Source organism: Stenella coeruleoalba, assembly GCF_951394435.1.
Source record: "Stenella coeruleoalba genome assembly, chromosome: 14".
Lineage (NCBI taxonomy): Eukaryota > Metazoa > Chordata > Mammalia > Artiodactyla > Delphinidae > Stenella > Stenella coeruleoalba.
The window spans coordinates 71,285,859-71,312,752 of record NC_137160.1 but is presented as its reverse complement, the minus strand read 5'-3'; the positions used below and the strand labels follow the sequence as shown (position 1 = coordinate 71,312,752).

The window sequence follows — 26,894 nt, the reverse complement described above, 5'->3', positions numbered from 1 at the left end:
CTGGAACTGGAGGGTGGTGATGGGAGCACAACAGTATGAATGTACTGAATACACTGAACTGTACACTTCAAAGTGGTCAAGACGGCAAATTTTACGTGTATTTTACTGCGATTTAAAAATTGGGGAAAAAAGGTAAAAAATTTAAAAAGAATGGATTTACCATCTATTAAGTAGATAACACTATACAAAGAAGGTGGCAAATATGACAGTGCCTGCCTTAAAGGGGACACTTTACCTCAACGAAGAGAGGTTTTTTTGTTTTTTGTTTGTTTGTTTTATTCCAAAAGCCTGTAAACTGCACCCACAGGGTCAAATCCCAGATCCAGCTGCCTGTGTTTGTAAATGATGTAAAGAAGGTTCTGTTGGAATGTGAAAGAAAGGAAGGCTGGGGTGGGAGGCGGGGTGGTGAGGAAGGAAAAGAAAGAAACTCTACAGCAGTGTGTGTAGCATACACTCTTATGTACCTTATATATATCCCCTTCCTTCTACTTGGCTAACAGAACCCCTATCTTTCGAAGGGGGTAGCGATTTGCCAATTCTCAAGGAACGCATTATGACTGATCTAAACCAGTGGTCTTAACTGGGGGCGATTTTGTCCCCAGGGGACATGTGGCAATGCCTGGAGACATTGGTCGTCACAGTCAAAGGGGAAGGTGTCCTTGGCATTGGACAGTGCTCCAATTCTACAGTGCACACAGGACTGCACCCACAACCAAGAATTCTCCAGCCCCAAATGCCAACAGGGCCGAGGTGGAGAAACGCTGCTGTAGATGGCAGGTCAGTAGTTAGACCAGTAAACCAGTAAGTGGGACCTCAACGGAGCAAGAATCCTAGGAGATGGTGTGTGATACGGTGAAGAACAGTCAGAGGAGCCCCAGCGGAGCAGAGGCTGAGCCCTGGGGGCGGGATGAGAAGGAACAACACCGTGGAGGGGCCAGGAGCCCCGATCTCAGGAGAAACTCAGGTCAAAGGAGGGTTTATGAGGCGAGGACCCAGGGTCAGACGTCAGACCTTCCCGCCGCTGCAGCAGGAGGCTAGTTCATAACTCCAACAACGGGCTTTTCTTAAGAGCTTCTCATGGAGGTCTGCCCAGCGTGCCCACTCGGCCTGGCCACAGCTAGACACACTGGGCTCGGGGCCTGACTTCCAAGAGGGGGCTGTCTGTGTTGCTTCTGGACCCAGGATGGGTCAGGATGGGATGGGCAGAGAGCCTGCCGAAGGGAAGGCCAAAGTGAGGACCAGGACCCGTTCCCAAGCACGCACCTACTGCACCCAGGGCCCACCCACTCCTCTCTGCATCACCTCCTCCCTCTTCTGCTTCGGAGCTACAGGTGGGCCGGATGCAGGATGCAGGATGCGACACTCCATCTCCTTGTCTGAAGGAGCCTTCCCTTGAACAGATTCCCACACATCCTTCCCATCCCCATATCCACACCTCTTCCTTGGAGAGCCCCTCTTGAATCCCTGAAATAAACCGAGTCTCCTTCCTTTAGGTTCCCATAATGCACCAGCCTTTCCCCTCGGAAACGTTCATGATGCTTCCCTGAAATTATTTATTTGAAATCTGTCTGATCAGAGGGGAAGGAGAGCAGAGTGGTTAAGAGCACAGCCTTCCATATCAGGCCAGTGCAGCCGGGCCGGGAGATCGAGGTTAAGGAGGAAGAGGTTTCACATGGCCCGGGGGCTTTGTGAAATTTACCAAGTCTCCTTGTAGGGCACTTTGAAATGCAGCCTTGATACTTAACACGTCAGTGGGAATCCTTTGATCATTTCTCCTTCTCAGACAAGAGGGAAAGGAAAAGCACTTTGGGGTGATGCCTTTACCTAAAGTGTGAGGGGGGAGGGGTTGTGCATCCTTGACTCCTGCTTGGGAGTCAGCCTCAGACTCCTGTGTCAGACAGGTCTGCTCTACTCCTGGCTGTGTGACTCTGGACAACTCACTCCACCTCCCTGATCCTCACAATCCCCACTTGTAAAAACAGGATGACGTAGTCATCTCACGATGTTGTTAGAGGCTTTAACGAGGCGATCCATCCAAAGCACAGTGCCTGGCATGTAACAAGTGCTCAATAAACAGCAGTTGTTATTATATAACAGTATCTGACACTTGAAAAGACTCTGAACTTGATTCCTAAAGACCTGGATTCAAACTTGGTTCCACCACTCATTCCTGCAGGGTTTTTACTCACATCACTTAACCTTTCTGACCCTCCTCTGTCATATGATGAAAGGAATATGAGCTCCGGAGAGGATAAAGAAAAGGCCTGGGATCATCGCCATAATAAATACAATGGTAGTTCTATTTATTGATCCATTCACTTCACTATTTCCCAAACCCTTCCCTTGCTCAGGCCCCCATCATCTCACACTCACTCATTCATTCAACGAACGTTCATTGAGCATCACTATGAACGAGCCAAGCTTCACATTCTAGGCATCGGGCAAACAATGATGAAGGACACAGAAATCCCAGCACTCACAGAACGGAAATTCTTGTGCAGTAGTTCTCAACTTGGGGTGGTGTTGCCCCCTTCCCCTGCCAGGGACACTGGCTAATGTCTGGAGACGTTTCTTTTGGTTGTCACCTCCTGGGGAGGAGATGCTACTGGCATCTAGTGGGTAGGGAGGCCAGGGATGCTCCAAAAACTTCCCAGAATGCCCAGGACAGCACCAACAAGAATGATCTGATCCAAAATGTCAGCAGCTCCGATGCTGAGAAACCTTGCTCTTGAGAGAAGAAGCAGAGCGTAAACAAATAAATATGTCAATCATATGGTAGATTAGAAGGTGATAGGAGCTGTGGAGAAAAAGCAGAAAAAGGGTGCGGGATGCCAGGAATGGGGATGGAGGTGGTGAGAAGGGGCTGCATTTATTGAAAGTCGTATGTGGCGCAGGAGATGAAGCTCAGAGTCAAAGATGACTCCGAGGCTTTTGGCCTGAGCATGTGGAAGGATTAATGAACAGCCCTGCCCAACAGTCTCTTTATAGCCATGCTTAACCCCTCCCTACCTGCACCTCCCACTACCAGTTCCCCCTCCATACAGCAGCCCGGGCAACCTTTACATAGAAATTTGATCCACCCCCACCCAGGTTTCCCAAATGCCCGGTGTACCACCCAGGCCCAAAAGGTCATCCATGACCTACCCCTCCAGGTCCCCTAGCCCTCTCCCCAGCCCTACTCTTCTCCACCTCCAGCCACAGTTCACCTGATTCACCTCCGTAAACACACCAGCCTCTCGCCTCTCTCTCCTATCGGGAAAACTGCCTTCCACCCTCCCCCATCCTTCAGCCCTGCCTGACCCTACTCCTCTTGAAGGGCTTGGTTCAGATGTCACCTCCTCCAGGAAGCCCTCTTGGAAACCCTCCACTGGATGAGAGACCTCCTCTGGGCTTTCACAGCCCCCATGCGTCCTCCACCAAAACACTGATGTGCTGGTTTGTAATTCCCTGCCTCCTGCACTGGGCTGTGAGGTCAGGCGTCAGAAGAATCTTGCTCACCAGGGACCAACAATCCAGGTTTGTCTGGGACTGAGGGGTTCCCAGGACACTTAGATGTTTAGTGCTTAAACTGGGAAAATCCCGGGCAATCCAAAACCAGCTGGTCACTCTAATTCTATCCCTGATGCTTAGCAGAGTCCAGCCCAAGGTAAGCACAATTCATATTTGTTTAACGAATCTTAAGTAGGAGACTTACAAATGTTTCCTAAATGGATGGAGAAAGTTCATTGTCAAGGAGTTAATAATCCAAAACCATCAGCCAGACTTCTAGAAGCCCCTGGCAGACCTGTTATATTCTGCCTCAAGCTCCAAGGACCATTACCAATCACGGTGTTTCTGCTCTCCAGCTAGGGCCCAGGTTCAAGAGTAGGGTCCAGGCCCACCCTCCTGTCTGCACAGAAATGGAGGTCAGGGTGGTAGGAAAAGATCTGGAGCAGTGAGTCCACCAACCTAATTCTCCTGGATTGGAGGCCAGCCCACCCTGGGTCTGGCACTCAGCTGCCCCACCTCGGAGCTCCACGTCCTCGTTCTTTTTCCTGGCCCAGCCCTGTTATCTGACCCTCCATCCAGGACAGCTGATCCTCCATCTTTTGGTAGCCTGAAAAGCTAGAAACTTGAAAATGCTTCTCAGGTTTTATTTTTCTCTTTCTTTCGTAGTTTCTTTTTTATTTTCTTCTGGGGCCATCAACCCCCCTGCCCCCCAGCCCCCATTCTTATCACAGTCTGAGAAAAAGGGGCTAACTGTGTCCTCTGGGCTGGTGGCCTCTGTGTTAAGACAAAAAGTTACTGGGTTGTTTTTGCCCATGTAAATTTGGACCCCTGTGGCCTTATAGGACAGAGAGGGGCACACCCCACACCACATACGATTTTTTTGTGCTGAAAGTAGAAAAAAACTTGCTTAAACAGGATAGCAGAGATGTTCTCTGTGCATAAACCAAAGCAGGGTGGTCCAGATGGAGTCCCCCCAGAGGTAATTATCTGTGGTGGTGGTGGGGGACATAGGGGGTCTTTCCATGGAACCCATGACCCACAGACAAAAGAAAACATAAAACAAAGATGTACAATTTGATGAATTATTGCACAGTGAACACACACCCATGTAACCACCTTCCAGGGCAAGAAACAGAACCTGGCCAGCGCCCCAGAGCCCCTTCTGTGCTCTTTTTTTTTTTTTTTGTGGTACGCGGGCCTCTCACTGTTGTGGCCTATCCCGTTGCGGAGCACAGGCTCCGGATGCGCAGGCTCAGCGGCCATGGTTCACGGGCCCAGCCGCTCCGCAGCATGTGGGATCCTCCCCGACCGGAGCATGAACCCGTGTCCCCTGCATCGGCAGGAGGACTCTCAACCACTGCGCCACCAGGGAAGCCCTGTGCTCTTTTAAAATCACCCCCCTCCCTTCCTCACCCAAGATCACAACCATCCTATTTCTTCCCTGTTTCTCTTTATAATGTGTTCACCAAGCATGCGTGCATTCCTAAACTCTGGCTTCTGTTCTGAGCTTTCTGTAATTAATACTGTATAGTATATGCCCTTTTGTGTCTGGCTTCCTTTGCTAGGCATTACTTTTGCATGATCCCTCTGTGGCATGCAGCTATAGCCTGCCCATTTTTACTGCTGTGTACTATTCCACGTTATGATGGAAGCTCATTTTACTTGTCTATTCTACCATAATGGACATTTGGGTAGTTTCTGGTTTCTCACACTTATGACTACAACATATATAAAAAGAACATATGTACTCATTTCTATTGAGTCTATATCTCAAAGTAGAATAGCAGATTAGAGGATGTATCATGCCATTTAAGAAAATATGGTCAAGCAGTTTTCCAAAGCAGGTGTACTAATTCACACTCCTATCAGCAGCATCTGAGGGTCCTAAGAGCTCTTTTTAAATTTCAGTTAATAACCACAGCTTTTTGCTGTATGTATGTGGCAGGCTTGGAGTGTGAGCATAGGAACGGTGCTAAATGGCTTCCAGACCCCCCTCAAGTGGGCAGTCTGGCAGAGGTGACACAGGTTAGTTAAATCATCACACAGCACTGTAATCACAAACCCTGAAGGAAAGAGATGAATCTTGTAAAGTACACAGCAGGGGAGGTCTGACCTGGCCCAGGGGAGCCCCAGAGGAATTCTCAGAAATCATGCTTCACCCAAGACCCTAAGGAGGAGTTGCAATTAACCAGGTAAAGAGGGGTGGAGGCGGAGAGGGATGTATGCTGGGCGGATGGCACGGCATGTGCAAAGGCCCTGAGGTGGAAGGGAGCAATGTGAGTTTAAGGAGCTGAGAAAACAAAGGCCCAGAGAGATCAAGAGAGTCTCCTGAGGTGACACAGCAAGTTAATAGCACAGTTGGGTCTAGATTCCACTACTAAGGGGTCCTTGGGGCCCATGGGTTAGTGTGAATGCAGCTGGCTGCCTTAGAAGGTAGGGCCCCTCTCAAGAGGCAGGACTGCTGGATTCAGGCACACTGAAGTCCAAGTCTCAGCTCCAGCATGTCCCAGCTGTGTGACCTTGGGCAGATCCCTTCACCTCTCAGAGCCTCAGTTTCCTCATCTGTAAAACAGGAGAGTGATGTAAAGCCACAAGCTTCAGGGCTGCTGTGAGTAAAAGAAGGGGACTATGGTTTGAAAGGGTCTGCCATAGAGAGGGTGCTAAGTACATACAAGGAGCATGAGCCTCTATCTCCCTTTCACCAGGCTGCTGGGGCTGGAGTTTTACCGGAGGAGCTAAGGTTGGTGAGTACCTGCTATGTGCCCGACACCTTCTCAGGAGGCAGGAGCTATGATGACCCCCTGAGGTTGCAGATGAGAAAACCAAGGCTCAGAGAGGTGGAGTGATTTGCCCTCCGTCACACAGCAGGAAGTGGGATGGGAGAGCCAGGATCCAACCCTCCCTCACATGGAGGGATGGCAGCTGAATTACCTTCGCAGCCTCTGCAGAGGAAGTTTTATCCCAGGAAATCAATAGAGTGAAGCAGGAAATCAGAGAGAACCTTAATAATCTCAGGCAGCAAAATGAACTGCTTCTAAGCAGCCGTTCTCACTGAATCCGATCCACGGAGCCTATTACAAATGGCGCAGCTCAGAATAAGAAGGTCTTCCAGTGGTCATCCAAGGGGATGCTGACGGCATGCAGCACACAAACTGATTCAAAACAATGGGCTGGTGTGTTTTCCAAGGGCATCCCCAACATGTGCTCACTGTGGTTCAGAAAGAACAGGCCCCGTGTCCCCCAGATGGGGGAGACCTGGCTCTACAGCAGAGGTCCAGCTGAGCCCACAGACATGCTTGTTTGGTCTGTGCTGTGTTTCAAAACTGCCTGAATTGGTGACCAACATTTACAACCACAGAGATTTTGTGTAATACCTTGGAATCTTCTTGGAAAAAATCTTTGAGAGATGTGGCCACCTGGGCTCTGTTCTTGTGGGGAGACGGTGGGCTGGGGTGGGAGTGGATGCTCCCAGTAGAGGGTCCACTGGGTTTCTGGTTCACCACTGACCCTCTGCTCTGTCTCGCTCCTAAGGGACCCACCTACCCCTGGAGGCATCTGGATTTGCGTCCACTCCCTGCATCCTTTGAGCCATCACGGCTTTTAGCCAGTGAAGTGATCCATGAGGTGTGGTTTGTTAGGGGATGATGGCTTTTGGCAACCAAAATTGGAAGGAAAGTGACAGGTCCAAGGTTCATAGGGGCCAATGGGATGTCCAGGTTGAGTCTTCTGGTCATGGGTGTCTCCCATAGCCCTGAACACTTGAAGAGCCCCTCCCTGGCCTATATTATCACCATGCTAATAATAACATCGTAGTAGTAGCAGGAGCAGGAGCAGGAGCCGTAGCAGTAGTAGTCGTAGTAATAACATTTACTGAGTACACTGCATGCCGGGGTCAGTGTTAAGTACCTGGCATGATCAATATCATTAAATCTTCACCTCACAACAACCCTCTGAGATGAGGACTGCCAATAGGTCATTTTAGTGTGACCAGCATTTACTTCCTCTTCTTAGGTTAACTGGGTCCTGATTTTCCTTTGGGGACCCATCCTACTCCCACTTTTGGTCTTTGTGGTTCAGGAAACCACAAAGGTTGATTCACACCCTCCCCACCAGGAGGATCCAAGGTGGTCATATGACCCCCATCTGACTGAACAGCATAGTCCATTTCTCTGATTCCAGGAGACCTACAAGGTCTCAATTCCAGGACTCGTGGGAACAGGGCTTGCAGCCGACACCATGTAATCATGGAGTTACTGGTAGGCATCTGTGCACAGATGAAGATAGCCAGAGCCAGCTGGAGAAGGAAGCCCACTACAGAGAAAAAGGAGAGTCAAGAGACTGGGAAGGACGGTGAGAGAGAGAGAAAAAGTGAGAGAATGCCCTGAGACTCTGTCAAAGTCCTGGATCCTGCCAAACCTGAAGCTAGTTGCCAGTTACATGAACCAATACAGTCCCTTTTATGCCTGAGAATAAGAGTGTAATGATGTTTACACTGGATTTTCTGTCACTTACAACTAGAAGAATCCCACGAATATAAATACTATCATTATTTTCATTTTACATATGAGTAATTGGAAGCTAAGGAGATTGAAATAAATTATCCAAAGCCACACAGCTGTGAATTGGTAGCGCTTGGATGTGAGCAAGCTTTCCCCTAAACCTAAAGCTGTTAGGTCAGAAATCTTGGTTTCTTACAGGGCTGTCCCTCTGTCTCTAGGAGCCAAGAGTTGGGGATTTTAGAAACAGCCTGTGTTCAGAGCTACTGGTACACTGTGGTGTGTTGGGGGAGGCCAGGAAGGGCTGAGGAGACGCTGCATCAAAGTAAAATATATAATTATTATATAAATCAGTTCAGATGCCACAAGGAGAAAAATCAAAGCTTTCTGTGGCATTTCCCCCATGCCATTTTTAATTCTATCTTATCAAAACACAGCTGGGACTTGCTTTTCAAAAGGAAAAAACACCCTTAATTAAAAAAAAATTCTCTGATTAAAGTTAAAATAGCCCACGGGCCATCAGGTGACAATGGAAGGAAGACAAAGGCATTTCAGCAACTTAAAGCAGATTAAAAAACTAATTTGTTGACTCTTTTTGCCAAAGCTCACCTCTCCCCTGGAAAGCTGTGTAGTTTGCATAATGAAGCTAAAATCCTGAAATCACTGCTGTCCACCCAGCTCCTTCTTTGTGGGGATTTCAACGGGCTCCCACCTCACACGGGGGTGTGGTTTCTTCTTATTGTTCTGGTCAGGGTTTAATAGACTCATTTCACTCACTGTACTTCAAACCTTTACAAGGCTCCCCACTGCTGGAAGGATAAAGAGCAAAACACTTATGGGGCTGGCAAGGCCCTGAGAACTGTCTGCTTGACAGTGTACCAACTCTTCTACAATCTAGAAGCCTTTGGTTCATGCCACTTTCCTCACCTCAGGACCTTTGCACATGCTGGTTCTGCTATCTTCCCAACCTTTTTCACCTGATGGATCCTATTCATCCTTCAGAGCCCAGCACATTTTTCTCTCTCGAGGAAGTCTTCCTTTCAAAGGCCCTAATTTCTGCACCCCCAGTGTCAGAGACCTTCCTTCCTGGCAGTTACTTCAAGGAATTATATGCAGGTTAGTATCTTGTTTTTCTCTCCACTATCTCCACAGGGTCTGGCACACAGTAGGTGCTCAATAGAAATTTGTCCAATAGACCAATGGGTAAACCTTGGTGAAAGGGAGTGCATGGTACCAGCGTACCATGGGCTCCTCAACACTGGGGGTCTTCCCTTTGCTGCGTCCAAAGCCCCATCCCATATTCTCCCATGTTGTTTCAAAATCTGCTTGCACACCCACCTTTGGGTGTGCATGGTGCTTTGGGGCTGAGACCATACTGTACGGAGAAAGGAACACAGGCTCTAGGGTCAGACCCGGGTTCAAATCCCAGCCTCTCTAGACTTTTAACTTATTTATTTTTATTCTGGTAAAATATACGTAAAATAAAATTTTCTACATTAACCATTTTTAAGCATACAGTTTAGTGGCACTAATTACATTCACATTGTTGTACAACCATCACCACCATCCATCTCCAGAACGTTGTCATCTTCCCAAATGGAAACTCTACCCCATTAACACGAACTCCCCATTTCCCCCTCCCCCAACCCCTGGCGACAACCATTCTACTTCCTGTCTCTATGAATTTGACTACTTTAAGAATGTTGTATAGAGAGGGCAGACAGCAGAAGCAACAAGAACTACAATCCTGCAGGCTGTGGAATGAAAACCACATTCACAGAAAGATACACAAAATGAAAAGGCAGAGGGCTATGTACCAGATGAAGGAAAAGATAAAACCCCAGAAAATCAATTAAATGAAGTGGAGATAGGCAACCTTCCAGAAAAAGAATTCAGAATAACGATACTGAAGATGATTGAGGACCTCGAAAAAAGAATGGAGGCAAAGACTGAGAAGATGCAAGAAATGTTTAACAAAGACCTAGAAGAATTAAAGAACAGACACCTAGGAGAATTAAAGAACAAACAAACAGAGATGAACAATACAATAATTGAAATGAAAAATAAACTAGAAGGAATCAATAGCAGAATAACTGAGGCAGAAGAACGGATAAGTGACCTGGAAGACAGAATGGTGGAATTTACTGCCACAGAGCAGAATAAAGAAAAAAGGATGAAAAGAAATGAAGACAGCCTAAGAGACCTCTGGGACAACATTAAACACACCACCATTCTCATTATAGGGGTCCCAGAAGGAGAAGAGAGAGAGAAAGGACCTGAGAAAATATTTGAAGACATTATAGTTGAAAACTTCCCTAACATGGGAAAGGAAACAGCCACTCAAGTCCAGGAAGTGCAGAGAGTCTCCCACAGGATAAACCCAAGGAGATATACGTTGAGATACATAGTAATCAAATTGACAAAAATTAAAGAAAAGAAAAATTATTAAAAGCAACAAGGGAAAAATGACAAACAACATACACGGGAACTCCCATAATGTGAATAGCTGATTTCTCAGCAGAAACTCTACAAGCCAGAAGGGAGTGGCATGATATATTTAGAGTGATGAAAGGGAAGAACCTACAACCAAGATTACTCTACCTGGCAAGGATCTCGTTCAGATTCGACAGAGAAATCAAAAGCTTTACAGACAAGCAAAAGCTAAGAGAATTTAGCACCACCAAACCAGCTCTACAACAAATGTTAAAGGAACTTCTCTAAGTGGGAAACACAAGAGAAGAAAAGGACCTACAAAAACAAACCCAAAACAATTAAGAAAATGGTCATAGGAACATACATATCGATAATTACCTTAAACGTGAATGGATTAAATGCTCCAACCAAAAGACACAGGCTTGCTGAATGGATACAAAAACAAGACCCATATATTTGCTGTCTACAAGAGACCCACTTCAGACCTAGGGACACATACAGACTGAAAGTGAGGGGATGGAAAAAGATATTCCATGCAAATGGAAATCAAAAGAAAGCTGGAGTAGCAATACTCATATCAGATAAAACAGACTTTAAAATAAAGAATGCTACAAGAGACAAGGAAGGACACTACCTAATGATCCAGGGATCAATCCAAGAGGAAGATATAACAATTTTAAATATATATGCACCAAACACAGGAGCACCTCAATACATAAGGCAAATGCTAACAGCATAAAAGAAGAAATCTATATTAACACAATAATAGTGGGGGACTTTAACACCTCACTTATACCAATGGACAGATCATCCAGACAGAAAATTAATAAGGAACACAAGCTTTAAATGACACAATAGACCAGATAGATTTAATTGATATTTATAGGACATTCCATCCAAAAACAGCAGATTACACTTTCTTCTCAAGTGCACACGAACATTCTCCAGGACAGATCACATCTTGGGATACAAATCATGCCTCGGTAAATTTAAGAAAATTGAAATCATATCAAGCATCTTTTCCAACCACAACACTATGAGATTAGAAATAAATTACAGGGAAAAAAATGTAAAAACACAACCAAATGGAGGCTAAACACTACGTTACTAAATAACCAAGAGATCACTGAAGAAATCAAAGAGGAAATCAAAAAATACCTATGGACAAATGACAGTGAAAACACGATGATCCAAAACCTATGGGATGCAGCAAAAGCAGTTCTAAGAGGGAAGTTTATAGCAATACAACCCTACCTCAAGAAACAAGAAAAATCGCAAATAAACAATCTAAACTTACACCTAAAGGAACTAGAGAAAGAAGAACAAACAAAACCCAAAGTTAGCAGAAGGAAAGAAATCATAAAGATCAGAGCAGAAACAAATGAAATAGAAACAAAGAAAACAATAGCAAAGATCAATAAAACTAAAAGCTGGTTCTTTGAGAAGATAAACAAAATTGATAAAGCTTTAGCCAGACTCATCAAGAAAAAGAGGGAGATCAATAAAATTAGAAATGAAAAAGGAGAAGTTACAACAGATACCGCAGAAATACAAAGCATCCTGAGAGACTACTACAAGCAAACCCATGCCAATAAAATGGACAACCAGGAAGAAATGGACAAATTCTTAGAAAAGCACAACCTTCCAAGACTGAACCAGGAAGAAATAGAAAATATGAACAGACCAATCACAAGTAATGAAATTGAAACTGTGATTAAAAATCTTCCAACAGACAAAAGTCCAGGACCAGAGGGCTTCACAGGTGAATCCTATCAAACATTTAGAGAAGAGCTAACACCCATCCTTCTCAGACTCTTCCAAAAAATTGCAGAGGATGGAATACTCCCAAACTCATTCTATGAGTCCAACATCACCCTGATACCAAAACCAGACAAAGGTACTACAAAAAAAGAAAATTACAGACCAATATCACTGATTAATATAGATGCAAAAATCCTCAACAAAATACTAGCAAACAGAATCCAACAACATATTAAAAGGATCAAGTGGGATTTATCCCAGTGATGCAAGGATTCTTCAATATATGCAAATCAATCAGTGTGACACACCATATTAACAAATTGAAGAAGAAAAATTATATGGTCATCTCAATAGATGCAGAAAAAGCTTTTGACAAAATTCAACACCCATTTATGATAAAAACTCTCCAGAAAGTGGGCATAGAGGGAACCTACCTCAACATAATAAAGGCCATATACAACAAGTCCACAGCAAACATCATTCTCAATGGTGAAAAACTGGAAGTATTTCCTCTAAGATCAGGAACAAGACAAGCCTGTCCACTCTCACCACTATTATTCAACATAGTTTTGGAAGTCCTAGCCATGGCAATCAGAGAAGGAAAAGAAATAAAAGGAATACAAATTGGAAAAGAAGAAGTAAAACTATCACTGTTTGCAAATGACATGATACCACACATAGAGAATCCTAAAGATGCTACCAGAAAACTACTAGAGCTAATCAATGAATTTGGTAAATTGCAGGATACAAAATTAATGCACAGAAATCTTTTGCATTCCTATACACTAATGACAAAAGATCAGAAGGAGAAATTAAGGAAACAATCTCATTCACCATTGCAACAAAAAGAATAAAATACCTAGGAATAAACCTATGTAAGGAGGTAAAAGACCTGCACTCAGAAAACTATAAGACACTGATGAAAGAAATCAAAGATGACACAAACAGATGGAGAGACATACCATGTTCTTGGATTGAAAGAATCAACATTTTGAAAATTACTATATACTCAAAGCAATCTACAGATTCAATGCAATTCCTATCAAATTACCAATGGCATTTTTTACAGAACTAGAACAAAAAATCTTAAAATTTGTATAGAGACACAAAAGACCCCGAATAGCCAAAGCAATCTTGAGGGGAAAAAAACGGAGCCAGAGGAATCAGACTCCCTGACCTCAGACTATACTACAAAGCTACAGTAATCAAGACAGTATGGTAGTGGCACAAAAACAGAAACATAGATCAATGGAACAGGAAAGAAAGCCCAGAGATAAACCCACGCACCTGTGGTCAACTAATCTATGACAAAGGAGGCAAGGATATACAATGTAGAAAAGACAGTCTCTTCAATAAGTGGTGATGGGAAAACTGGACAGCTACATGTAAAAGAATGAAATTAGCACCCTCCCTACCTCCATACACAAAAACAAACTCCAAATGGATTAAAGACCTAAATGTAACCCCAGACAGTATAAAGCTCTTAGAGCAAAACATAGGAAGAACACTCTTTGACATAAATCACAGCAAGACCTTTTTTGACCCACCTCCTAGAGTAATGGAAATAAAAACAAAAATAAACAAATGGGACCTAATGAAACTTAAAAGCTTTTGCACAGCAAAGGAAACTATAAACAGACGAAAAGACAACCCTCAGAATGGGAGAAAATATTTGCAAACGAATCTATGGACAAAGGATTAATCTACAAAATATATAAACAGCTCATGCAGCTTGATATTAAATAAACAAACAACCCAATCCAAAAATGGGCAGAAGACCTAAATAGACATTTCTCCAAAGAAGACATACAGATGGCCAAGAGGCAGATGAAAAGCTGGTCAACATCACTAATTATTAGAGAAATGCAAATCAAAACTACAATGAGGGGGCTTCCCTGGTGGCGCAGTGGTTCAGAGTCCACCTGCCGATGCAGGGGACACGGGTTTGTGCCCCGGTCCGGGAAGATCCCACATGCCACGGAGCAGCTAGGCCTGTGAGCCATGGCCGCTGAGCCTGCACCTCTAGAGCCTATGCTCCGCAATGGGAGAGGCCACAACAGTGAGAGGCCCACGTACCCCCCCCCCCAAAAAAAAAACACTACAATGAGGTATCACCTCACACTGGTTAGAATGGGCATCATCAGAAAATCTACAAACAACAAATGCTGGAGAGGGTGTGGAGAAAAGGGAACCCTCTTGCACTGTTAGTGGGAATGTAAACTGATACAGCAACTATGGAGAACAGTACGGAGGTTCCTTAAAAAACTAAAAGTAGAATTACCATATGATCCAGCACACCCACTACTGGGCATATACCCAGAGAAAACCATAATTCAAAAAGACACATGCACCCCAATGTTCACTGCAGCACTCTTTACAATAGCCAGGTCATGGAAGCAACCTAAATGCCCACTGACAGATGAACGGATAAAGAAGATGTGGTACATATATACAATGGAATATTACTCAGCCATAAAAGGAACAAAACTGGGTCATTTGTAGGGACGTGCATGGACCTAGAGGCTGTCATACAGAGTGAAGCAAGTCAGAAAGAGCAAAACAAATATTGTATATTAATGCATATATGTGGAATCTAGAAAAATGGTACAGATGAACTGGTTTGCAAGGCAGAAATAGAGACAGACATAGAGAACAAACATATGGACAGCAAGGGAGGAAAGTGGGATGGGTGGTGGGATGAACTGGGAGATTGGGATTGTCATATATACACTAATATGTATAAAATAGATAACTAATAAGAACCTGCTGTATAAAAAATTAAAAAAAGAAAAGAATGTTGTACACGTGGAATGATACAGTATTTGTCCTTTTGTGTCTGGTGTATTTCACTTAGCATAATATCCTTAAGGTTCATCCTTGTTGTAGTGCGTTAGAATTTTGTTCCTTTTTAAGGCTGAATAATATTCCACTTGTGGATGGACCACATTTTGTTTATCCCATGCCGATGACACTTGGGTTGCTTACACTTTTCCACCATTGTGAATAACGGTGCTATGAACATGGCTATATTACCTGAGAAAGGGATAATAGAGCATCTTCCTCGGAGGGATGTTATAAAGATCAATGAGTGGGACTTCCCTGGTGGCACAGCGGTTAAGAATCCACCTGCCAATGCAGGAGACATGGGTTCGATCCCTGGTCCGGGAAGATCCCACATGCCGTGGAGCAACAAAGCCTGTGCACAACTACTGAGCCTGCGCTCTAGAGCCCACTAGCCACGACTACTGAGCCCACATGCCACAGCTACTGAAGCCTGCGCACCTAGAGCCCATGCTCCGCAACAAGAGAAGCCACCGCAATGAGAAGCCTGCACACCACAATGAAGAGTAGCCCCCTCGCCGCAACTAGAGGAAGCGCGCGCGCAGCAATGAAGACCCAACGCAGCCAAAAATAAATGTATATTTAAAAAAAAAAGATCAATGAATGGAAACACAAAAAGGGCAGAGCACACGTCCCAGCACGTAAAAGCACCTGTATCAGTCAGGGACCATCAGGTAATAACAGACGGCTCACCCCAACGGTGTGACCAAGGACAGTTATGATGGGAGGGCAGAGTGTGGGGAAGCCACTAGGGGTGGGTAGTGCATCCCCTGGGGCCTGGCAACAGAGAGGGGCCGTGACCACCCCCAGACCAGAAGGGGCAGGGGAGGGAGGTTCCTGAATGCAGAGGACCGCAACAGGGGCTATCAGAAGACGCCACCGCCATCACCTGTTGTGCTTTCCTCACTGCACTCATCACTATTTAAATTGAAGCTATTCAGTTATTTATTTATGCATTTTTGTTCTAACTCCCATTCCTGGAATCACCCCTAGGACAGCAGGGCCTCTCTTTGCTCAACACTTTATCCCCAGGGCCTAGACAGACCTTGGTACATGGTAGGTGCCCAGTAAATATTCATGCCTGGTGCATCTAAGCACTCAGTAAATATGTGTTGAATCAACGAATGTGGAATAATTCATTCACTTTTTTCACCGTGGTAGCCAAACAGCTACCCTCCAAAGATATCCATGTCCTAATTCCTGGAACCTAGGACAATGTTACCCAACATGGTAAAAGGGACTTTGCAGATGTGAGTAAGTTAACGATCTTGAGATGGGGAGATTCTCTTGGATTATCCAAGGGGCCCAATGTCATCATGTGTCCTTATTACAGGGAGGCAGGGGATTCAGAAGTCAGAGATGGAGATATGACAATGGAAGCAGAGGTCAGAGTGATGTTGGGCTATGAGCCAAGGAATGTGGGCAGCCTCCAGATGCTGGAAAAGGCATGGAAGTGGATTCTCCCCTAGAGAGTCCAGAAGGAACAGAGTCCTGCTGACTCATTTTAGATTTCTGATCTCTAGAACTGTAAGAGAATAAGTTTGTATTGTTTTACATCTCTGTGCTTGTGGTCATTTGTTACAGCAGCAACAGGAAACTAATATGCTCACATGTGAAAGTAGCATGGGATCTAAGGGGCTGTGGACCTGTCATGGGTTGGGATGTAGAAGGCTCAGGTTCTAACCTCAGGTCTGCCACCAACCCTCTGCAACCTCGGGCAAATCCCACTTTTACAGTGTCCAGGGGGGTGGGTGAGAGGGCAGATGGGCTGAATTTACTTAGTAAATACTCATAGCAACCCTAGAAGAAGGCACTATTATTATCATTCCCATATTACAGATGAGCAAACTAAGGCACATGCCTTCCTTATTTTATTTCCTAAGGTGGTAAACTAAGGCTGTGTCAACACTGTTGACATGTGTTCATTCTGGGGCCAGGCTGAGGAGGCAGCAGCTACCCCAGGGGAGCCCTTCTCCCAGCCATTGCTGAAACATGCAAGGCCCCTGAGGCCTAAGCTTGGAATGGACACACTGTCACTTCCACCAGTGACCAAAGGTAGACACATGGCCAAACCCAAAGTGAAGGATCAGGAGCATAAACCCTGCCTGCCCCTTGAGTGGGAAGAACAGCAACGCTGCATGGCTGAGGGCGTGGATACAGGGAGGAGGGAGGAACTGGGGCCAGTGATGTATTTACCCCAATAACCAAACACTAGGCAAACCTCGGAAAGGGTTCCCACACTGCACTGCCGCGCTCTCCTCACCAGCTTCCGCAGCCCCTGCCTCATCACCTCCTGGTGAAAATCTGGAAGACCCTGAGCAGTAACATTTGCAGTCTGTGGGGACCCCATCCCCATCTTCCCAACATCTGGACCTGCTCCAGGGAGCCGTTCATCTCTGGCAATTTCTTTCCTCACTTGATTTGTTTATTTAAGGAAAACAAGTTGCTCCTAATTAGAAACTGCTGTCGAAATGTTTGGTGCATCCTAGGCTGCCTATGTTCAGACCTTCTGCCTAAAATTATACCTGTGCTCTGAACATCTGTGAGTCTGTTCAGCGACTGGCTTAAGCGCAGGCTTCTGGTGAGGGAGACGTGGGCTATTGTGGGGGCCAAAGGAGTCGGAGGCAGAGGAAGGCACGGGCTTCAGAGCAAAGGCACTCGGGAAAATGAACATCCGACATCCCAACGCTCTGCTCAGACCTGGCACCACCGATCGCTGAATCAACACTCGGAAGGTACACGCATGAGCACAGTTCAGAGGTGCAGAGCAGACAGAAGAGGAGCTTTAAAGGTTCGGAGATGTGTTCTGTTTGGACGCTCTTGGCTGTGTTTACAGCTCCGCCACCCCACACCTTTATAGCCCTGCAGACACTCAGACACACCTGCAGAGATGCACACGCTCAGAAACGCACACGTACACATGAGACACGCACAAAAGTTACACTGCCCCACGGACAGGCAAACACACGCAGAAACACACATCATACACCCAGGGACTCATAAGAAGATGCAATGCAACACCCCAGGTACACACATTCAGAAACTTCTGCACGGAGACATGCACAAAAGTCACACTGCAACATCCAGGAAGACACGTTCAGAGACACTCACGTGCACACCGAGACACACTCAAATGGACACGGCAACGAACTCACCCAGAGAAACACATGCATATACACAGAGATACAACCAAGCACGCAATGCTTCACATAGGTACACACACTCAGAAACACGTGTGTACACGCAAAGATACACAAGTTAACACTGCAAGACACACAGGTACACACCCACAGGAACACACACATACGCAGACACAATCAAATGTACCCTCTACCGCTCAGATGCACATGCTCAGAAACTCACACGTATACATAGAGACACTCACAGGGGCTCCACCATGGCAAACAGTCACACACACATACACAGAGAGAAGTGTGCAGTGCTATGCACATATATGCATTCAGAGACACAAAGGTACATTGAAAAGCATGTAGATAGATACGCGCGTAAGTTTACACTTACATCATTGAACACACATGTGTACATGCACACACATGCAGGCACTCACAGATGCCCACACAGATGTGCAGACAGCACGTACGGCTACCAAAGCATGCGCCCAGGCCGACCCGCACCGCTCCTCAAACACAGGGCTCAGCACACAGACCCTCACAACACACAGCTGCATCTGTGCAGCTAATCACATACATACAACTGCTTAACGCTCACAAGTGCATACGCGTACCCACACTCCCACTGACTCACAGAGGCACGCGCACACGCACACACACCCATAAATCCATGGACATGCAATCTCACGAGTACACTCTCATATTGACACTAGTCTCACATGTGCCCACACACACTTAAGGCTTTTATGTAAGTCATACTCACATGCGCACACGTACACATACCTACATGAGAATGCATACATATGCACACGTTCACACACATGTGTCTACACAGACACACACATCCTACTCGGCCAGGAAAGCAAAGTGTTCATTTTCTGCATCCTGAAAGGCGAGCCCGCAGATCGAGCTAACACATGGTGGAGTTCCTCCTGCCCCAGTCCTGACTGCACGCCTGTTAACTCACTCCGTGTTGGCCAAGATGAGGTCTGCCTTCCCCGTCGAGGTTTTAGCATGGTCCCAGAGAAACCCTAGTCTGGGGAGGGCAGACATACTGGACTTCTCTGTCCTGGGTCCCTACGCAGCTGCAAAGTTGAAGCCGTGGGGACAGCTTACCTCTATCTCCTGTTGTTCTGGCAATGCAACAGCTGGATGCATCCAGTCCTCTCAGACCGCCTGGGGCTCCCCACTAGGAGCTGCTGGTCCAGAAGCACTTTTATGAGGAAGCAGTGAGGGGGCGGGGACTGCAGGTGTCAGGTGATTGGAGAGAACAAGGACCCTGCTCCTCAGTCAACGATCACCTGGTGCTCAGATAGGACAGGGCCAGCCTCCCCGGGGATAACAGCACCCAGACGCCTGCACAAGACCCCAAAGCAGACAGCCTTGCTGCCACATCCGTGTAGCTCACTAGATACACTAAGCACTTTCCATGCACCATCTCAGTTTGTTCTCCCAACACCCTTCTGAAGTAGGAACTATGAACTCCTCATTTTACAATGGAGGGACCGAGGTTTGGAGGGTGAAGTGACTGGTCACACTCAGATGGATCTGAGTCCTAGATCTCTTAAACACTAAATTACATTGCCTTCTGGGATTCTGAAAATTGCATCTGTGACAATCACTCAGGGCCACAAGAGTGTCTGAACTGGGATTTCTGAGGATACGTGAAATCTCTTCATTTTACAGAAGCAGTAATGGGCCCAGAGAGGTCTAGTGATTTGCCCAAAGTCACATAGCAAATTGAGGGCAGACTTGAAGTTCAACCTCCTGACCCAAAGATGGGGTTTCCCCAGAACATCAAGTACTGGCCTCTGACACCCTGGAGGAATCCATGGGTCCCAGCAGCCTAGAGAAGCAGCTCCTAGCCTGGCCCCAGGTCAGAATGCCAAGCAAGGGCAGGAGGTCTTCAGACTCCCACCTCATGCCTCAAGTACTGTCCAGGAACCACACAGCAATGTTATTCCCTAGAGGCAAACGCCAAGAGTGACCACAGGGCCAGGGAAATACATCTAGCTGTCAGGTCATGGCCAGAAGCACCTCCACTGCCTGCCTCACTGACCAACTAGTCCATCGATATGACCCCAGCCCTAGGCTGGAACCCTAGGGAGGAAGCATGATGCCATCTAGGGGGCTGTGACCACAGGGGTGGCTCCAAAATGATCCTTGGAGACCAGGTGGCCTCTTTGGAGCATGTTTTTCATTAGAAGGAAAGATAATCTGGCCAAACTCATGAGCTATGTGCTGGGCTCAGCAGAGCCTCAAGGGGCCTGGATTGGGTGGGGGGTACCCACACCCTCAGAGCTGGGGATGCGAGCGCCAGGAGCCTCCACCCAAAATGTCAATTCCAACCTCTTTTCTGTAAAAGTCTGTACCTCCCCCAGGCTCCAGTCTGAATGGTCTCATTGAGCAGCTCAGGAAACTTCCCCCAAATCTTTTGCTCATCTAAGGAGCTGCAAGGAACGGGAGGTGATTCCCTACCGCTCCTAGTATCTCTGCCAAGGAGGTGATTCTGCTCCTGTGATGACGCTTGGGGCTGCTGGAAGGGCTTGGATAGGGGCGATCTGGCTGAACGGGCCCCCGCCCCCAGTTCTTTCTCCTCCTCCTTACACGTACACACACACACACACACACACACACACACACACACACACACACGCCAGAATGGACGTAAGCAAGACTGCAAAGGACTCTACACAGAGCCCATCACCCAGGCAGCCCTGGCTGCTGGCTCCAAATGACGGGGAATCTCATTCACCAGAGTATCACCCCCGACAAGCACCTTGTAAAGTCAACTTGAAAACACGTCCAGCTCCTTCTCCCTCAGAACTCTGAACTGGCCAAGAAGGCGGTGATTCATGAACCAAATGAGAGGGGCCCACTGCCTTCCCCCCGGCCCAGCTCATCCTGAGAAGCCCTGGACGTGCCTGCCTTGGGGACCCAGTGAGATGCCTGGAGGAAGGACGCCTGGATGAGCCGGAACGTCCAACCCTCTGCCAGAGGAGAGAAAGTTTGTCATCTACCCAGAGCTGGGCTGTCACCACTCAGGGTTCTTTACTCACCTGGCTCTGGGCACTGAACCCCAGCCTCCAGGAAGCGGCTGGAACAGGCAGCCCAGATGGGGGACAGGAATCCTTTCACAGCAGCTCTGCACCCCCTCCATTATGGTGCCCTCCTAACAGGTCCAGGCCCCTCAGCCCTTACCTGAGGGTCTCAGCCACTTGCAAACTCTGCCAGCGGAGCCCAGCAGGCGCCTGGGGTCTCTGTCTCTGTGACTCCCGCGTCCCGCTTCGTGCGCCCGCTCTGGGGGCACCTTCCCAGCTGCCAGCTGCTGCAGTGGCATCAAGGAAAGCAGAGACTGGATTTTCTTTCTCGCCACCAAGGCGCTTCCTGGCGGGCCCGGGGGTCTATTTCTCCGGGTGTGGTGCAAGGGACATCCTCCGCGCCTCCAGCGGGAAAGTGGAAGAGTGTACGTCCTGGGTTGCAGCGGCGACAGCGGTGGCCTGGGACGAGGAGGCGGTTGGCGACGCCAGCTGGAGAGCCGGGGAGGCGGGCGGAGGCGAGAGGAAGTGAAAACCGGGCTCCTACGAGCCTGGCGCTCGGGCGGGCTGGCGGGCGGCACTGCGGGTGCCCCACGCCAAGGCGAGGCCCCGCGCAGGCACCCGCCCGGGGATGCCCGGGCCCGCTGTGCGCCGAGCACGGGCTGCGGCTGGGCGCGGGGCTCCCGCCGCCTCGCTTCCTTCTCTCTCGCTGCCTCCCTCGCTGCCTCGCTCGCTCCCCCGGACTTCACGTCTGGAGCCCGAGCTCCCCGCGCCGCCGCCGCCGCCGCCGCCAGCAGCGCGCCTCAGCCCGGCGCGCTCCTCCGCGCGGAGCCACAGCACTGCCTACCGCTTAACTCCTTGCGTGCCACCTGGCCCTCCCGCAGCCTCCCGGGGAGCTGGGCAGACCCGGTGCCAGGCCTGTTGCGGAGCTGGGGCAAGGGCCTCAGCCTCCGAGCCTCAGTATCCTCGTCTGTAAAATGGGCTCTAGAGACCCACGTCATAGGGTTGTCTGGAGAATTAACTGAGACGATTGTGGGAAGTGCCAAGCTGCCTGGCATTGAGTAAGCACTCGATAAACGGCAGAGTATTTGTTATTGTTGCTGCTGGTTTTGTTCAAGAGGCTTAACACGGTGCCTCACAATGGTAAACCCCCAATAAATGGCACTCTGGGTTTTTTTGGGGGGTGGTGGTGTTAGTTTGTTGTTTTACAAACTACATAGGCAGTAAGTTTAAGCTGTGTGACCTCTGGCTGATCACTTACGCTCTCTGAGCCTGTTTCAGAAGATTCCTTCCGAGTTCTGTGATGTTGGACAGGTCCCCCCTCTGAACCTCTGTATCTTCCTCTGTAGAGTGGGATGGTAGATAATGCCGGCCTTCAAAGGATCTCCAGTGAAACTCTGGGAAAGGAGTCCATCTCATGGAAGAGCGACCACTGAGTGAGAGCCTCCTAAACGCCAGACACCTGGCTATGTATTTTCAAACACATCTCCTTAAGTCATCAAAACAACCCTAGGAGGCAGCTAGTTCCATTTTCATCTTTCAGATGAGAGAACTGGGGCTCAGAGAGGTTCAGAGACTCACCTGGCTTAGCACAGCTAGAAAGTAGCAGAGCTGGGATTTGTACCCTGGACTTTCTGACTCCAAAACCATTATCTGTTAAGCTTGGGACTCAAGGAGAGGCTTTGCAGACTACTCCTCATTGAGACTAGCAAGAAGAATTCATATCTGCATTTCTTTTATCAGAGCGATTGTTTTCCCAATTATAAAATTAATTATTGTTTAATGCAGATAATTCAGAAAACACTAAAAATATGAAGAAAAGCAAATCAACCTCACTCCCATCACCCAGAGATAATGATTATTAACATCTGGATGTAGTTCCTTCCAGTCTTTCTTCTATACCTACGTGTAAAAGTGGTTGGCACAAAGAGAATCATCCACTCTGTATCAGGAGATGGAGAGGGCTTGGCAAATGCAACTCATAAATCCTTTGCTAAGGCTGAGCTCCCAGTTTTACGTGAGAAAAAGACACGTAAATGCTCACTCAATGGCGGCCATTGCTTTTTATCAGAAAGAAGTGATCTGAATAATACTAATATCGATTGCCAAGAATTGCTGAGTCCTTGCTAAGCAACAGGCACAATTACTGTTAATTCTTTACAAACATCTTAGGTGGTAAATATTGGAATTGGTTCATTGAAAGATGAAGTCACAGAAAACTGAGGCCCAGAAGGGTGAAGTCATTTGTCCAAAGGCACACAGCAAGTTCATGGCAGAGCTTGAATTAGAACCCCAGCTTTTCTGCCCACCCCACCACTGGGTGCCAGCATTATTCCAAATGGCAGACCCTCTGCACCTTTCCCATGCCCTCCTCTTCCCACCACAACTCACAACCCTCTTGCTCTATCCTGGAGACAAACCTCCTCTGGGGAGATGTCCGGGGACTGGCACCTGGTCAAGGAGCCCACTGCAGGATAGTAGGGGGTCTGAGGAGGGTGTGATTAACCTCCAGCCACTCCCAGTCCACCTCTGCCAAAGCCCACTTCTTCCTGTGCCTCCCTAATCTCCCTTAGGAATGGGAATTGGGCTCCTCACAAAGTGGAAAGAGCCGCAGGCTTGAAATCCAGCAGGTGAGGCTCAAGTGCTAGGCAAGTGTCCTTGGGTTGGTCACTCACCCCTTGGAGTCTCTGCTTCATCACCCATGAAAGGACTAATAATGTCTTTCCTGCCTGCTTCTTAGGGTTTTGGGAAAATAACAGATTGGAAAGCACCTTGAGAGTGGCAAAATCATAAATATATAATGGTGATGTTATAATCATTACTGTCATCATCATACAAGCATATAAGAACAGAGTACCATGGCCCTGTGAAGTGCTGAAGAGTGGGAGCGCTGGAGACAAGTTTGTTTTTCCCCATATGGATGACCCATCACGATGTACTGAAAGAACTGTCCTTCCCCCACTGATCTGTGGGTCCACCTTTGTTGGATATAGCATATATCCCCACGTGCACGTAGACTGGTTCAGGGCTCTCTGTTTGGTTCCATTGGTCGATTTGGTTATCTTTACGTTAATATCGCATGGTCTCAATTACTATAGCTTTATAATAGTCTTGACATCAATAAAACATGTTCTTTCATCATTCTCTCTGCAAGACTATCTTGGATAGTCTTGGCCTTTTGAATTTGCCTATTAATTTTAGAAGCAGTTTATCAGGTCCCTCATACAACAACAACAAATTCCTGTTGGGTTTGGATTGGGATGACACTGAGTCTACATATCACTTTGAAGAGATTTGCCATCATTACAGTATTGAGTTTTCCAATCCCCCTACCTCACACCATATACAGAAATAAATCCCAATTGCACTGTAGATCTAAATATGAAAGGCAAAACAACGAAGTTTCCAGAAGCCTATAGCAGAGGCAGTCTTTATAACCTTGAGGGTAGGAAAAGACTTAAACAAGGGAAAAAGAGCTATTCATAAAGGAAAACACCGATATATTTCATATATTAAAATCATAAGAGCTTCTCTTCACTAAAAGACACCATTTAAGAGAGTGAAAACTCAAGGCATAGAGCGGGAGCAGACATTTCCAACACCCAGAACTATGGGCTCCTATTCAGAACTTATAAAAAAACTTTCCACAAATCAATAAGTAAAAGACAGAAAACCAAATCAAATGCTCAAGAAACTGGGACAGAGGCTTCACAAAAGAAGATGTTCAGAGAGCCAATGAACTCATTAAAAGGTGTTCAACCTAATTAGAAATCAGGGGCATGCCTATTAAAACTGCAAGGAGATACCATTACACTAAAATTACAAAAACTGACAATCCCAAGTGCTGCTGTTAGGAGTGTAAATTGCTACAAACGCTTTGAAAAATTGTGTGGCACATCTACCAAAGCTGACTATATACCGCCTCTGACCAGCATTTCCACTTTTAGGTATATATCCAACAGAAATGAATGCTTATGTCCACCAAAAGACATTTACAAGAATGTTCGCAGACAGCAATCTTTGTTGCTCACAACAGCACGTTTTAACGACACACATGAACATATCTATGAAACACAAATGGACTCACAGACATGGAGAACAGACTTGTGGTTGACAAGGTGGGGTGGGGGAGGGAAGGATTGGGAGTTTGGGATTAGCAGATGCAAACTATTATATATAGGATGGATAAATAACAAGGTCCTATTATATAGCACAGAGAAGTATATTCAATATTCTGTGATAAATCATAATGGAAAATAATATGAAAAAGAATATATGTATAACTGAATCACTTTGCTGTACGGCAGAAATTAACACAGCATTGTAAATCAACTATACTTCAATAATTTTTTTTAAAACAATCACATTTTAAACTAATCTCAAATAACTCAAATGTTCACCAAAAACAGGTTGGATTCACTGTGTATAATAGCTGGTGGAACACTATACAGCAATGAAAAGGCCCAGATTCCAGATATACACCACAGGGTAAATCCAACAAGCATAGCGTTGCGTGATAGAAACTAGACACCAAGGAATACCCCTATAGGATTTCACTTACATAATGTTTGGATGAAGGCAAACTCAACTGGAGGTTGGAAGCCAGAATGATGGCATCTCTGAGGAGGATGAGCGGTGTAACTGGGAGGGAGCGCATGGGTTTTCTGGAGTGCTGGACATCTTTTCTTCCTTGATCCAGTTGGTACCTACACAAATGTTTGTGATAAGTCATTGAAAGTTATGTTTGTATATTGAGTATTTTTCTGCATGTGTGTTAATTCCACTTTTGAAAAAGCTGTTTTTTAAGTGACAATTCTTAGGCAAAACAGAAACAGGTTCAAATCTGTTCTCTGGTACCTTCTGGCCATGTGACCATGGTCAAGTTATTGTATCTCACTGAGCCTTGGTTTCCTCATCCAGAAAATAGGAACAATAATTGTACCTACTTGATGGGGTGCTGTGAGAATGATAGGGGTTCAAGTGAAATAACAGATGCAAAGCACTGCATTCAACCAATATTGGCTGACAATGATCGTGAATCATATTCTGCAGTAATATATATAAAAGTATTATGTATAAAGTAAAGGAGTGCCTGAGAAATAATGGAAAGAACTGAGCTTGAACCTCAGCGAGGGTTGCCAGGTAAAAGACAGGATGCCCAGTTAAATTTTTAGGATAAGTCTATAAGTTTACATGGGACGTACTTAAATCTTTTTTCATTGTTTATCTGGAATTCAAGTTCAATTGGGTGTCCTGTATTTTTATTTTGCAAACCTTGCAATCCTAACCTCATAGTTACCAGCAGTGTGCCCTGAAGTAAGTTGCTTGACCACTCTGGCCTCGGTTGCCTAATCTGTAAAATGGGAATAAAGGTCCCTTCCAGTATTGACAAGAGAATGAAACTGATTAAATTAGATTTGTTGCCGGCATGCATCGAACACTCTGTATTTGTTCCTTTCACTTCCCATCATCTCCATCCCTCTTCTTCTGTTTTTTTCTTTCCTTGCCTAAGTCTTAGGGTTACCAGAGCTCCCCACAAACATAGTTTAGCCCCCTTGCTGGCCTTTGAAACTAAGAGATGGTGATTAGCTATAAAAAGTAAGTAGCAAAGTTGTAGGGTTTTTTGGACTAAAACACACAGTTTTGGCAGGAAGGGCCAGTCTGCTGCTTCTAGGCTCAAACACTGGGCAAAGTCTAATTTGAGG

At 46.4% G+C, this 26,894-nt stretch overlaps 1 protein-coding gene across 1 annotated transcript in view; it reads right to left on the bottom strand.

Moving 5' to 3' along the window:
- The window catches only part of WSCD2 (WSC domain containing 2), a 102,845-nt gene extending 76,969 nt beyond the window's left edge, over nucleotides 1–25,876 (bottom strand). Inside the window, exon 1 of the mRNA XM_079942466.1 lies at nucleotides 25,751–25,876. The gene's annotated coding sequence lies outside the window, so the exon portion shown is untranslated. The remainder of the gene's footprint in view (nucleotides 1–25,750) is intronic.
- Nucleotides 25,877–26,894: the final 1,018 nt, after the last annotated feature.